General features: G+C 45.2%; 1 long non-coding RNA gene across 2 annotated transcripts in view; it reads right to left on the reverse strand.

Moving 5' to 3' along the window:
• The window catches only part of LOC106562399 (elongator complex protein 4), a 179957-nt gene that overhangs the window by 62633 nt on the left and 104124 nt on the right, over positions 1-13200 (reverse strand). The window lies entirely within an intron of this gene.

Here is a 13200-nt window from a genome sequence, read left to right on the forward strand (position 1 = left end):
CACACACACACACACACACACACACACACACACACACACACACACACCTGACTAAAGGTCTCAAGAACCCCCCAACCCCAAAAACATTACAAATCTAAAAAGAATCGTGTGACTAAGATATGAAGTAACCTTGGTAGTACCACGTTGGTCCCCTTCCGGGGCTTGGGGGCTGTGTGGGCGGTCTGTCCGCTCTGAGGACTGTAGGCATGGCAGGGAGAGGTGAGCTGTCACCCACCATTAGCATCACCGCAGCCGCTCCGAGAGAGAGGGAGGGAGGGATGAAAAGCTGGATCCTCGCTAACCCCCATCCAGAGCCCATCCCCAGGACTCAGAACCCTCACGCCTCTAGGGACTGGCTCGCACGCTAACACACAAACACTCCCTCCTCAGCAATTGTTAGTAGTATCAAAGGGTTGTGTGAGGGAAGTGAGAGGGTTGGTGTGTGTGTGTGTGTGTGTGTGTGTGTGTGTGTGTGTGTGTGTGTGTGTGTGTGTGCGTGCGTGCGGCAGGGCTGAGAAGCAGAATGTGGAAGATGTAGAAATGAACAGGAGGAGGGAGGATAGTTTGGGAGAGGTGTTGCCAACAGTAGGCGAGAGCCACACACAGAGTGCTGTGATGATTAAAGTTTCATGTGGGGAGGGTTAGAGGAGGCTTAGATAATGCATTACTGTTGTATTGGAGGTCTAACATAACCTACACTGACACACCTACTTATTCAACTCAGTGGTACACTATCACACATGCACACAGAGTACTAAAGACCCAGATACAGATCAACCCTCCTACACAGCCACCCTAACCCTGTGACGGGGATTCTAGGCTCACCACTAAATGGAAAGATGGAAAAGTTAACACTCAGTCCATGATTCATAGAAAAGACAGGCATGTCTTCCATATTTAATCATTCACTTTCCTCATGAATGTGTTTACATCTGTATAGTCCAGCTGTATATTCCATCTGTATAGTCCAGCTGTATATTCCATCTGTATAGTCCAGCTGTATATTCCATCTGTATAGTCCAGCTGTATATTCCATCTGTAAAGTCCAGCTGTATATTCCATCTGTATAGTCCAGCTGTATATTCCATCTGTATAGTCCAGCTGTATATTCCATCTATATATTCCAGCTGTATATTCCATCTCTATATTCCATCTGTATAGTCCAGCTGTATATTCCATCTGTATATTCCATCTGTATAGTCCATCTGTATAGTCCATCTGTATATTCCATCTGTATAGTCCAGCTGTATATTCCATCTGTATAGTCCAGCTGTATATTCCATCTGTATATTCCAGCTGTATATTCCATCTCTATATTCCATCTGTATAGTCCAGCTGTATATTCCATCTGTATAGTCCAGCTGTATATTCCATCTGTATAGTCCAGCTGTATAGTCCAGCTGTATATTCCATCTGTATAGTCCAGCTGTATATTCCATCTGTATAGTCCAGCTGTATATTCCATCTGTATAGTCCAGCTGTATATTCCATCTGTATAGTCCAGCTGTAGATTTAAGCAATAAGGCACGAGGGGGTGTGGTATATGGCCAATATACAACAGCAAAAGACTGTTCATATGCACAACGCAATGCCTGGATACAGCCCTTAGCCGTGGTATATTGGCAATATACCACAAACCCCCGAGGTGACTTATTGCTATTATAAACTGGTTACCAATGTAATTAGAGCAGTAAAAATACATGTTTTTTCATACCGGTGCTATACAGTCTGATATACCACGGCTGTCAGCCAATCAGCATTCAGGGCTCAAACCACCCAGTTTATAATCCAGCTGTATATTCCAGGACTACAGACAAACTCCTTATAGAACAGTGGATGATAAACCATGTTAGGATATGAGGAGGAGATATGTGTCGGCCATCCACCTCCACTCAAACAATACAACAGAGGAGGAACAACTGCTTGTTCTACCTGACAAGTTGAAAACAGTCATTTTAGAGCCACGGCCTCATAATAGCTTGGGTACCAGTCTGTTTAGCTATCATTCCTCACAGAGTACAAGGAGAGGAAGGTAGTCACAAAACAGGTTCTGGATTTCAGGCTATCATAATAATACTCTAGTCTGACAATCAGGTCATTCTATGATGTCACACAGCCTGGATATACTACAGATTGTCCTTTCCCTGACTCCTAAATGACATCATCATTATGAATGATTCTATGAAAGGAATCATAAAACTGTCAGGAAATACACACTCCTCTACTGTCCTGGTTGTGTGAAGCTCCAGTCCTCTACTGTCCTGGTTGTGTGAAGCTCCAGTCCTCTACTGTCCTGGTTGTGTGAAGCTCCAGTCCTCTACTGTCCTGGTTGTGCTGTTCATTTGTGTGAAGCTCCAGTCCTCTACTGTCCTGGTTGTGTGAAGCTCCAGTCCTCTACTGTCCTGGTTGTGTGAAGCTCCAGTCCTCTACTGTCCTGGTTGTGCTGTTCATTTGTGTGAAGCTCCAGTCCTCTACTGTCCTGGTTGTGTGAAGCTCCAGTCCTCTACTGTCCTGGTTGTGTGAAGCTCCAGTCCTCTACTGTCCTGGTTGTGCTGTTCATTTGTGTGAAGCTCCAGTCCTCTACTGTCCTGGTTGTGTGAAGCTCCAGTCCTCTACTGTCCTGGTTGTGTGAAGCTCCAGTCCTCTACTGTCCTGGTTGTGCTGTTCATTTGTGTGAAGCTCCAGTCCTCTACTGTCCTGGTTGTGTGAAGCTCCAGTCCTCTACTGTCCTGGTTGTGTGAAGCTCCAGTCCTCTACTGTCCTGGTTGTGCTGTTCATTTGTGTGAAGCTCCAGTCCTCTACTGTCCTGGTTGTGTGAAGCTCCAGTCCTCTACTGTCCTGGTTGTGCTGTTCATTTGAGTGAAGCTCCAGTCCTCTACCCCAGCACGTTGTTCTCCCCTCGTCCCAGGACTAACATCCTGTCACTCATCATCACTCACTCTCATGTGGGACAAAAGGAGAGTTTGTCTAAGGGACACACATTGGAGATCACTGCACCACTCCGCAAGTGGAGTGCCCCCCCCCCCAAAAAAACCCCTCTCCTTTTGAAGTTTGGGGGCTGTCCCATTCTATCTGAATAATATAGTGTCTGTAATTAAAGTCCATTCAGGGCTCATCTAGTGGTGTTCTAACTGTCCCCCATCATCTGCTTTGGCCCTTTCAATGGCCACCTGTGACCTCGGAGAGACGCCATAAAATTCACAGCCACTAACACGTTCTGTTCAACAGTCAGTCTGCCTGTTCAATCACACTCAATGAGCACTGTTTTATACAGCCAACTCATCTTTAAGATTGTAAGAGACAGTCTTTCTAAACAGACCTTCCTACAGCCAAGCGTATTGAGCCTGGTAGGGGTTAAGAGAGTGTCATGATTTAGCAGACAGCAATGTCTCTGTGGTCTCTTTCACTTCTCTTTCTGGAAGACAAAGAAACAATGGACCAGCTGGGTTTCTTTAGCCAATGAGGCCAGCACATTGTGGTATTGACTGGGCCTCATTGGATAGAGATAGTACTGAGGTATTGATGATGCAATACAATACAGGATGGAATGCAATCTGTCTCATTGAAACTATACATGTTTATATTGAAGTATAATAACTGTGTTTAGAGTCTCTATCAACATTTCCTGAGGTAAAGTTTTACTCTAGTATTTATTATTTTTGTGTGCGAGTTAAACCGGGTGTTCACAACGCGATTTGGGCCTTGATTTAGTCATCCCAGACATGTTTTTGAGAATGGAAACAAAATCCCTATGTCGTTGCCTACACGGGGTACGCGGCAGTCACCGACGCTAATTTAATGTTAGCGGGACAGAGACACAATCTGAGGGCTACCGATCCCGTCTTTAAGCACTCCCAGACATCCCAATATTTTCAAACCATTGATTTTGTTGCCACAAAATCCGCAATGCTCTTGTAGTGTGAGATGTGTCACGACAAGTTTTGAGAACGGTGATCAGCAATAGCCAAAGAGAGCTCGCCAGAGAAGAAGCAAGTGAGTATGGCATCACCCAGAATGTGTACTCTCGAGCAGGAGCGATGACTACTACTAGAATGCGTTTGTACTTGCCATAGTGTCAAATCGCTACAGCTCTGACAAGCTCTTTACACGCAATGTTATTCAATTCAAAATGTATTGGCTAGATATTTCAACTCTTTATGGCAAGCATGAATGTCTGACTGAAAACGTTTATGAGGCTGCTTTGAGCCACAACTCGTGGTCAAGTGAAGAATCTTGTAGTGTGTGACACCTGGTTTAGTGTGCCCACCACTACGTTGGCAAGACAAAAAAACGACAGGAAAGATGGTTGTTTAATGTGAGAGGCTCAGCGATGTTAGGATTTTAAAAGTAGTGTAGTGTCTGCCCGGAATGAGCCTATCCAAGACCAGCTATCCTTCAGCTGAGGAGATGGTCACACTGTCCTCCAATCCTTCAGTCAGCTAAAGACAAAGCAGGCTCAAAGCTCTGTTATGAAGGTTCCAAACTAGAGGTTATTTTAGCCACATCTTTCCCGGCCGGCTGAATACGACCAAACTAAACAGAAACCTCAGTATTCACACACACACACACACACACACACACACACACACACACACACACACACACACACACACACACACACACACACACACACACACACACACACACACACACACACACACACACACACACACACACACACACACACACACACACCTGGCCCCCCCCCCCAGGACACGGAGCAGTGAGAGTGTGGGAAAGTTATTTTTAGGGCAGAAGCAGAGAGCGTTCCTGGGCTTTGACTCTCCTGCTCCAGATCAACATTCCACCTTTGAACCGCTCAGACTTCGGCCGTTTTTGCCCATGATGACAATTTCTCCTTTCCTCTTAGGATGGAAAACTATTAGGGGGCGGGCACAGGGGTGGAGGGGGTCACCTTTTTGGCAAGTTCCATTCTCTCCGCTAACGTGTTAATTAGGCACAACTTAAAACACAGACACCGTAACTTACTCCAGTTGTAATAGATGGATTCATTGGTTTGTTCATTGTTACCCTAACAGACGTAACAGCCCACGTTACCCAGCAGACCATAGGCCAGGGGACTCCAACAGGTTGTTCGCCAGCTACCACTAGCACACATATGAGTAGCTCACCAAACAATTCTCAAAGTACATGCAATTTTCACATGTTCCACTGCAAATTGTTATAAATAAAAGCTCCCAGCTACACCACAAGCTCCCAGCTACTATCTAATCAACGCAACAATGACATTATCCCACCCCTGGTTAGCCACTATTGGCTTAAAAGCCAAACCTAACAATATTTGCCAATCAATTCCCATAAAAATTGCCCGTCTGTCTGGGTGGTGCGCATGCTTGTCCATCACTCCGTGTGTAGCCTGTTGATGTGACAACCATCTTGTGGGTTGACAGAAATACTTCCCCCAAAACCATCTCAATTAAATGTTAACTGCAAAGTAGGCTTACCTGGCAGAAGTAGATCATGAGGAAGTAAACTTTGCCATGAAATGAGGAGCAGCAGTACAGAACCATGACATTAGACTCACATTCCTCACTCTATAGATGCGCAATTAAAAGGGCCAGAGGTGCGATTAAAGGGGTATTACACCAACAAAAAAAGTATAATTTTTTTAGGTCTGGAAGAAAACAAAGGTATTCAGATGTGATGTAATCACTCACATGGACTCAGAACATCACATGTTTCTCTATGAACAATTGTCATTTTGAAAGTGAAAAACCAAAACAAATCTAAAACCAGGAAAAATAAAACTGAGAAAACATAATTATGGAAAATAAACAGAACTTGGAGGGAAAAAAATATATATGAACCGTTATTTTACCAGGTATATTGACAGAAAACATAGTGCACTACTTTCTCTTGTACACTAATGACCCAGGGAAGAGTTGATAACATAGTGCACTACTTTCTCTTGTTCACTAATGACACAGGGAAGAGTTGACAACATAGTGCACTACTTTCTCTTGTTCACTAATGACACAGGGAAGAGTTGACAACATAGTGCACTACTTTCTCTTGTTCACTAATGACCCAGGGAAGAGTTGACAACATAGTGCACTACTTTCTCTTGTACACTAATGACCCAGGGAAGAGTTGACAACATAGTGCACTACTTTCTCTTGTACACTAATGACCCAGGGAAGAGTTGATAACATAGTGCACTACTTTCTCTTGTACACTAATGACCCAGGGAAGAGTTGATAACATAGTGCACTACTTTCTCTTGTACACTAATGACCCAGGGAAGAGTTGATAACATAGTGCACTACTTTCTCTTGTACACTAATGACCCAGGGAAGAGTTGATAACATAGTGCACTACTTTCTCTTGTACACTAATGACCCAGGGAAGAGTTGATAACATAGTGCACTACTTTCTCTTGTACACTAATGACCCAGGGAAGAGTTGCAGAAGAGAGAAGAATGGGCCAATTAGAAAAATAGAAAAGTGTTTCATTTTTTGAAAGTAGCTCTCATGCTATAACATGTTGGAGACCACTGCCTTAGAAAATAGTAATAAACCTTTCCATATCCCACAGCCACTTAGACACAATCTAAAAGCACCAGCTGGGTTCTACAGTAGCTACTAGTCACTACCATGATGCTAATTTAGGGGTGTTTATGAGATGGCCTCATCCCGTCTCCCAGCATCACTACACCACACACACACACAACCACCCCAATCAACCAACCACCCCTTCCTGGTTGTTGTACTTGTACTCTCATCCTAATCCGAGTTGAAGATCGGTATGATCGTTTAATCTGGTCTGAATCGAGTTTGGCCGGGCTAGCCCAGTGTAATGTAATGGATGGTGAGTACTAGACGCGCACTGTTAAGGGTTCACTGCTCACCGCTGCAACAGCTTCACTTCCAGGGCCAGCTCAGGCGGACCACAGCCTTACACAGTCTGGCAGGAGGGCAGCACATACGTCTTACTAGGTTATTATCCCACCATCTTGTTTTCATATCTGCTGCTCGTGAGAAGTTTGTTTTGTGTTGATGGAGGCTGGATGTAGGGTAGCATGTCTGGCAACATTCCTGTCTCATCCGCTTTCTGGAGTTTGACTGGTTTAGACTACAACTACTGCAAACACTAATACTGTTGCTCCCTTATCGGGGGAAGACGGTAAGTGATGTACAGTACCATCCAAAAGTATGGACACCTACTCAATCAAGTCTTTTTTTTTTCTTTACTATTTTCTACATTGTAGAATAATAGTGAAGACATCAAAACTATGAAATAACCCATATGGAATCATGTAGTAACCACAAAAAGTGTTAAACAAATCAAAATATATATATATATATATTTTATATTTGAGATTCTTCAAAGGCGCCTTGATGGACATTAGACCGGTGGAAATGTGTCCTTCGGTCTGATGAGTCCAAATTTGCGATTTGTGGTTCCAACCGCCGTTTCTTTGTGAGACGCAGAGTAGGTGAACTGATAATATCTGCATGTGTGGTTCCCACCGTGAAGCATGGAGGAGGAGGTGTGATGGTGATTTGCTGGTGACACTGTCGGCGATTTATTTAGAATTCAAGGCACACTTAACCAGCATGGTTACCATAGCATTCTGCAGCGATATGCCATCCCATCTGGTTTGCGCTTAGTGGGACTATAATTTTTTTCAACAGAACAATGACCCAAAACACCTCCAGGCTGTGTAAGGGCTATTTGACCAAGAAGGAGAGTGATGGAGTGCTGCATCAGATGACCTGGCCTCCAAAATCACCCGACCAAACACCCAATTGAGATGGGTTGGGATGAGCTGGACCGCAGAGTGAAGGAAAAGCAACTAACAAGTACTCAGCATATGTGGGAACTCCTTCAAGACTGTTGGAAAAGCATTCCTCATGAAGCTGGTTGAGAGAATGCCAAGAGTGTGCAAAGCTGTCATCAAGCTAAAGGGTGGATACTTTGAAAAATATAAAGTCTAACATATTTTGATTTGTTTGACACTTTGTTGGTTACTACATTATTCCATGTGTTATTTCACAGTTTTGATGTCTTCACTATTATTCTACAATGTAGAAAATAGTAAAAATAAAGAAAAACCCTTGAATGAGTAGGTGTGTCCAAACTTTTGACTGGTACTGTAGATAAAAAGTTGTCTTTTACCCAATGTCATCTCTGACCTCCAAACTTGAAAATGTTCCCTGACAGGATCAACAACCCTCCCCCTCCCCATCAGTCTATCCATAATCCAAATATCCATCATGTACATCTAATGTGTTTTTGGCCAATTAGAGGCCTCCAGCCATACTGACTTAGAGCTGATGGCCATTTCACCTTACTGTCCTTACATGCTACTCAGGGAGTGTTACATGTAGACACTCTTACACAGTCTTACCTAAACCCTGTAAGGCACAGTCTCTCTCATGCAAACACAATGGCAGAATACTGTACATAAAAACCTACACACATATATACACACACTGCATTCAGAAAGTATTCAGACCACTTTTCCCACATTTTGTTATGTTAAAACTATATTTTAACATTTTATTAAAACAACTTCATCGACACACAATACCCCATAATGACAAAGCAAAAACAGGTCCTGACTAATCTCCCAGTCCCTGCCGTTGAAAAAACATCCCCACAGCATGATGCTGCCACCACCATGCTTCACCGTAGGGATGGTGCCAGGTTTCCTCCAGACGTGACGCTTGGCATTCAGGTCAAAGAGTATGTTGTTTCTCATAGTCTGATAGTTTTTTAGGTGCCTTTTGGCAAACTCCAAGTGGGCTGTTCTGCCTTTTACTGAGGAGTGGCTTCAACCTGGCCATTCTACCATAAAGGCCTGATTGGTGGAGTGCTGCAGAGATGGTTGTCCTTCTGGAAGGTTCTCCCATCTCCACAGAGGAACTCTGGAGCTCTGTCAGAGTGACCATTGGGTTCTTGATCACCTCCCTGACCAAGGCCCTTCTCCCCCGATTGCTCAGTTTGGCCGGGTGGCCAGCTCTAGGAAGAGTCTTGATGGTTCCAAACTTCGTCTGTTTAAGAATGATGGAGGACACTGTGTTCTTGGGGACCTTCAATGCTGCAGGGATGTTTTGTTACCCTTTCCCAGATCTGTGCCGAGAAACAATCCTGTCTCGGAGCTCTACGGACAATTCCTTCCAACTAATTTCTTGGTTTTTGCTCCGACATGCACTGTCAACGGTGAGACCTTATATAGACAGGTGTGGCTCTTTCCAAGTCATGTCCAATCAATTGAATTTACCACAGGTATGCTGGAGTGAGTAGTCGTGCTGTTCTTCGCTCTGCAGGTAATATCACATTTCATTTAATTTCATTACAACGGAACGATCTGACTATTGTAATTTTAGCTAGTTAGCTACATAGTTGTCTTTGCATCAAGGATAAAGGTGTAGCTAAAGGTGTAGCTTTGAGAAACTAACTTTGAGAAACTAACAAGGTTAGCTAGCCAGCTAGCCAGCTGTATTCGTTCGTTCGCGCCGTTTTCCAAACGGCGTCAACATCACAACACCACAGCCACTGCTAGCCAGTCAACTTTACCAACTAGCAGTACTGTAGAAACTAAATACATTACAACGGAACGATTTGATTAGTGTAACATTAGCTAGCTACATAGTTGTCTTTGTATCAAAGATAAAGGTAAACGTAGCCACTGCTAGCTAGCCAACTCTACCAGCTACCAGCTAGCAGTACTGCATCATTTTTAGTCAATAAGATTTCTGCAACGTAAGCTTTCGAGTTGTGTAGTCCACTTGTGTAGCTAGCAGGACTGACTTTGTGTTAGCTAGCCAACGTTTAATTACTTCTGTGTTATGAAAGGAACTAGACACGGACACGAATTATCCACTGGTAGTTTGTTGTAACCAAGTATTGGTGCTAACCGTGTGTTATTGGATGCTAGCATGCTAGTTAGCTACGGCGTCATAGGATACGGTGCACTGGGTGGGTTTCACGGAAGAATACTCTACCAAGTTATCTAGCTGAATAAACTAAGTTTGAGCCTATTCCTGGAAACATTGAACCACTGTAGTTTACATCAATTATAGTGGAAGTTGGAATAGTTATATTTGAGTGTTTCAGTGACTGGTTAGTGAGGGAGGCCCTGCTCTCTCGCTTCCCCAGTTGTTTAGTTAATTTTCATTCCAAATCTCCTTTGCATTAGCGTAGCCTCTCCTGTAGCCTGTCAACTATGTGTCTGTCTATCCCTGTTCTCTCCTCTCTGCACAGGCCACACAAACGCTTCAAACCGCATGGCCGCTGCCACTCTAACCTGGTGGTCCCAGCGCGCACGACCCACGTGGAGTTCCAGGTCTCCGGCAGCCTCTGGAACTGCCGGTCTGCGGCCAACAAGGCAGAGTTCATCTCAGCCTATGCTACCCTCCAGTCCCTCGACTTCTTGGCGCTGACGGAAACATGGATTACCACAGAAAACACTGCTACTCCTACTGCTCTCTCCTCGTCTGACCACGTGTTCTCGCATACCCCGAGAGCATCTGGTCAGCGGGGTGGCGGGACTGGAATCCTCATCTCTCCCAAGTGGACATTCTCTCGTTGTCCCCTGACCCATCTGTCTATCTCCTCCTTTGAATTCCATGCTGTCACAGTATCTAGCCCATTCAAGCTTAACATCCTTATCATTTATCACCCTCCAGGTTCCCTTGGAGAGTTCATCAATGAGCTTGACGCCTTGATAAGTTCCTTTCCTGAGGATGGCTCACCCCTCACAATTCTGGGTGACTTTAACCTCCCTACGTCTACCTTTGACTCATTTCTCTCTGCCTCCTCCTTTCCTTTCCACTCCTCTCCTCTTTTGGCCTCACCCTCTCACCGTCCCCCCTACTCACAAGGCAGGCAATACGCTTGACCTCATCTTTACTAGATGCTGTTCTTCTACTAATCTCACTGCAACTCCCCTCCAAGTCTCCGACCACTACCTTGTATCCTTTCCGGAGACCTTCTCCCTTACCTCACCTCGCTCATCAACTCATCCTTGACCGCTGGCTACGTCCCTTCCGTCTTCAAGAGAGCGAGAGTTGCACCCCTTCTCAAAAAACCTACACTCGATCCCTCCGATGTCAACAACTACAGACCAGTATCCCTTCTTTCTTTCCTCTCCAAAACTCTTGAGCTCTCTTGCTATCTCTCTCAGAATGACCTTCTTGATCCAAATCAGTCAGGTTTCAAGACAAGTCATTCAACTGAGACTGCTCTTCTCTGTGTCACGGAGGCTCTTCGCACTGCTAAAGCTAACTCTCTCTCTGCTCTCATCCTTCTAGACCTATCTGCTTCCTTTGATACTGTGAACCATCAGATCCTCCTCTCCACCCTCTCCGAGTTGGGCATCTCCGGCGCGGCTCACTCTTGGATTGCGTCCTACCTGACAGGTCGCTCCTACCAGGTGACGTGGCGAGAATCCGTCTCCGCACCACGTGCTCTCACCACTGGTGTCCCCCAGGGCTCAGTTCTAGGCCCTCTCCTATTCTCGCTATACACCAAGTCACTTGGCTCTGTCATATCCTCACATGGTCTCTCCTATCATTGCTACGCAGACGACACACAATTAATCTTCTAATTTCCCCCTTCTGATAACCAGGTGGCGAATCACATCTCTGCATGTCTGGCAGACATATCAGTGTGGATGACGGATCACCACCTCAAGCTGAACCTCGGCAAGACGGAGCTGCTCTTCCTCCCGGGGAAGGACTGCCCGTTCCATGATCTCGCCATTACGGTTGACAACTCCATTGTGTCCTCCTCCCAGAGTGCTAAGAGTCTTGGCGTGACCCTGGACAACACCCTGTCGTTCTCCGCTTACATCAAGGCGGTGACCCGATCCTGTAGGTTCATGCTCTACAACATTCGCAGAGTACGACCCTGCCTCACACAGGAAGTGGCGCAGGTCCTAATCCAGGCACTTGTCATCTCCCGTCTGGATTACTGCAACTCGCTGTTGGCGGGGCTCCCTGCCTGTGCCATTAAACCCCTACAACTCATCCAGAACGCCGCAGCCCGTCTGGTGTTCAACCTTCCCAAGTTCTCTCACGTCACCCCGCTCCTCCGCACACTCCACTGGCTTCCAGTTGAAGCTCGCATCTGCTACAAGGCCATGGTGCTTGAGTACGGAGCTGTGCGGGGAACGGCACCTCCGTACCTTCAGGCTCTGATCAGTCCCTACACCCAAAGAAGGGCACTGCGTTCATCCACCTCTGGCCTGCTCGCCTCCCTACCTCTGCGGAAGCACAGTTCCCGCTCAGCCAAGTCAAAACTGTTCGCTGCTCTGGCACCCCAATGGTGGAACAAGCTCCCTCACGACGCCAGGACAGCGGAGTCAATCACCACCTTCCGGAGACACCTGAAACCCCACCTCTTTAAGGAATATCTGGGATAGGATAAAGTAATCCTAACCCCCCCCTCCTACCCTCCCCCCCAAAAAAGATATAGATGTACTATTGTAAAGTGGTTGTTCCACTGGATATCATAAGGTGAATGCACCAATTTGTAAGTCGCTCTGGATAAGAGCGTCTGCTAAATGACGTAAATGTAAATGTAAGTAGTAGAAACATCTCAAGGATAATCAATGGAAACAGGATGCACCGGAGTCTCATAGCAAAGGGTCTGAATACTTATGTAAATAAGGTATATGGTTTTTATTGTTAATACATTTGCAAAAATGTCTAAAATGGGGTATTGTCATTATGGGGTATTGCGTGGAGATTGATATTGAAATATTTTGTTATTTAATCAATTTTATAATAACGCTCTAACATAACAAAATGTGGAAAAAGGGAAGGGGTCTGAATACTTTTCGAATGCACTGTATATCAGAATACTGTATATAAAAACCTACTGCATGATAAAAGCTGATGGGGGGAATATTCACAACATATATCCAATTGGTAAGTATTCAGCTGAGGGGTCCGATCGCGTGCCACGGACTCACCTACACACCTCGCCCAAAACACGACAGGGCCTGTGTGCTTCGAGGTAGAGGAAGAGTATGAATTATTTATGTGGATTATTTTTCAAGGAGTCCGTTCCGATCCGATTGTGACTCCCAAGACAGGCTATAGTTCCTTTGGCAGATGTATTGGAAATGTGACGAGTCCTTGTGTTTTCATGTTAGGGTATTGTAGTTTTAGATAGTCTGGCTACTGCGATTTTGATCACTAACCACGTGTTCATCCAAAGATTTTATG

The sequence above is a fragment of the Salmo salar genome, chromosome 26, assembly GCF_965601325.2.
Source record: "Salmo salar chromosome 26, fSalSal1, whole genome shotgun sequence".
Lineage (NCBI taxonomy): Eukaryota > Metazoa > Chordata > Actinopteri > Salmoniformes > Salmonidae > Salmo > Salmo salar.